This window comes from Penaeus japonicus, unplaced genomic scaffold, assembly GCF_977035675.1.
Source record: "Penaeus japonicus unplaced genomic scaffold, GWHDUDI00000001_assembly GWHDUDI00000003, whole genome shotgun sequence".
In the NCBI taxonomy this organism is placed as follows: domain Eukaryota; kingdom Metazoa; phylum Arthropoda; class Malacostraca; order Decapoda; family Penaeidae; genus Penaeus; species Penaeus japonicus.
The window spans coordinates 27,445,525-27,448,024 of record NW_028234405.1 but is presented as its reverse complement, the minus strand read 5'-3'; the positions used below and the strand labels follow the sequence as shown (position 1 = coordinate 27,448,024).

The window sequence follows — 2,500 nt, the reverse complement described above, 5'->3', positions numbered from 1 at the left end:
GTATTCATATACATATACATACACACCACACACACACACACACATATATAATATATATATATATATATTGATATAATATTATATTTATATATAATCTATATATTATATTATTCAATTATGTTAGTGTGTGTGTGTGTGTGAGTGTGTTGTGTGTGTGTGTGTGTATAGTATGTATATTGTCACTATGTATATATGTATATGTATATATATCTAATATAAATATATATATATATATATATAATGTGTGTGTGTGTGTGTTGTGTGTGTGTGTGGTGTGTGTGTGTATGTATATAGGTATATAAGTAAATATTATATATAAATATATATATATATATTATATATCTATGTGTGTGAGTGTGTGAGTGTGTGTTCGTGTGTGTGAGAGTGTGCGTGTGTGTGCGATGTGTGTGTGTGTGAGTGTGTGTGTGTGTGTGAGTGTGTGTGGAGTGTGATTTGTGTGTGTGTGTAGTGCGTGGTGTGTTGGGTGTGATTGTGTGTGTGTGTTGTGTGTGTGTGTGTGTGTGTGTGTGTTGTGGTGTGTGGTGAGTGTGTAAGTGTGTGTGTGTGTGTAAGTGTGTCGTGTGTGTGTGTAAACATATATATAAATATATATATTTATATACATTTGTGTTTACGTACATATACATAAATATATATAAATATATGTATAAATATATAAATATATATATATATGTATGTATACATATATACATATATATATATATATATATATATATATATATATACATAAATATATATATAAATATATATGTAAATATATATAATATATATATAAATATATATAATATATATATATAATATATATAAATACATACATATATATATATATATATATATATATATATATCAATATCTACATATATAGATATATGCAGTACACATATAAAAATGTACATATATAATATATAAATAAATATATATTTACATATATAAATATATATACATAATTATATATTTAACTATATAACTATAATTATAACTATATCTATCTATCTATCTATGTGTGTGTGTTTGTGTGTGTGTGACCTTTTTTCCTATTCTGCGAATGTTTAAAAATAAATCAACAATGATTTACTTTTCAAGAAGATTGTAATAAATTTTGCTACACATAACACATGAAAACCAAGGGTGCGTTCGCAAGGCTACGGGATTTTAGACAGTGACGATACTCTTGCGAAGGTCATTTTCGACGCTTCGGTGGACATGGAATTCACTCAAAGGCTGGCTCTGAGGTGGCCCATGCAGGCTGATGCACGAACTGACGAGGTATTAGAGCAACTTTAAACATGGGCGTGAATTCCAGTGATCCCCATGAGTCGGGTTTAGATCCATGTTATGAATGTTGTATAAAATATATAATTCTAAAGCAATAAAGGTATCCGAATTTAAGTCAATATATTGGAAATAGACGCCGTCACTGCTTTGGGGCGGCAGTCGATTTTCGATCCATTGGATACCAAAGAAAATCAGCTCTTATTGTGTTTATGTATGCATGTATGTATACTATATATGTATGTACGTCTGCGCATAAGTACATATGTGTATATATATTTGTGTGTGTGCATGCCTGTGATTTATATTTGAGAATTATTTGCGTTGGTACCTGGACTCCAAAACTATAATCCATTACTTATTACTCTTGAATTCCATATGTGCTTATTCTTGTAGAAAGGTGGAGAGGTTGAATCAAGAGCAGTTGAATCAATAGGAATAATAAAATAAAAAATAATTATTTTCGTTCGAGTCCCCCCTTATTCTTTTAATCATTCCGTCATCTTCAGATCGGAAGAAAAAAAAGTGAAAATCAACAGTGTTGATCAAAAGGCAGATGAGAAAATAAAGCGGCACAGCAAAGAAAAGAATGGTCCACAAGACAGCCATGGACAGCGCATGACCGACAACATTGCCACTAACTGGATTCAACCACACCACCAAGTGACCACTTAAGCGACCTCCTCCATGTTAACCGACAAAATCCTGCTTCTAATATAAGCGACACATTAAAATCTATCATCACAAAGCCTCCTTACAATCTCCTTCAACAAAATATAATCACCAATAGGTAATTATTATAACAACATAGATGAGTCACCTATAGTAAGTTCGGTAGGTATCGTGTTGTAACGCACATACGTGTCTTTGGATGATTATCTATTGATGTGCAATGATGTGTGGGCGACCTAGAGAGCGTGCCAGCCATGAATACTTGGTTATGTAAATTGTGTTCGAGCTATTAAGCCGACATGATCCTCCGTGAACGGTGAAGTGTTCCTCGCAGCGTGAGCGAGCTGAGGTTAGTTAGGTTTTGTGATTTAGCTTTCGAACGACTAGTGGGTGTAGTAGCTGCTATCAAGGGTTAATGGAGGGACAGTAGTGCCTTAGGTGCCGACAGGCTGAGAAAACAACGAGCAATAGGAGTTCGGGAGTGATGCTTTGGACTGTGGGAAGAACTTGTCATCATTTGCCATAATGTTGTGCT

General features: G+C 33.0%; 1 protein-coding gene across 2 annotated transcripts in view; it reads right to left on the bottom strand.

Moving 5' to 3' along the window:
* LOC122258975 (protein tipE-like) overlaps positions 1–2,500 on the bottom strand; it is a 69,024-nt gene that overhangs the window by 65,339 nt on the left and 1,185 nt on the right. The window lies entirely within an intron of this gene.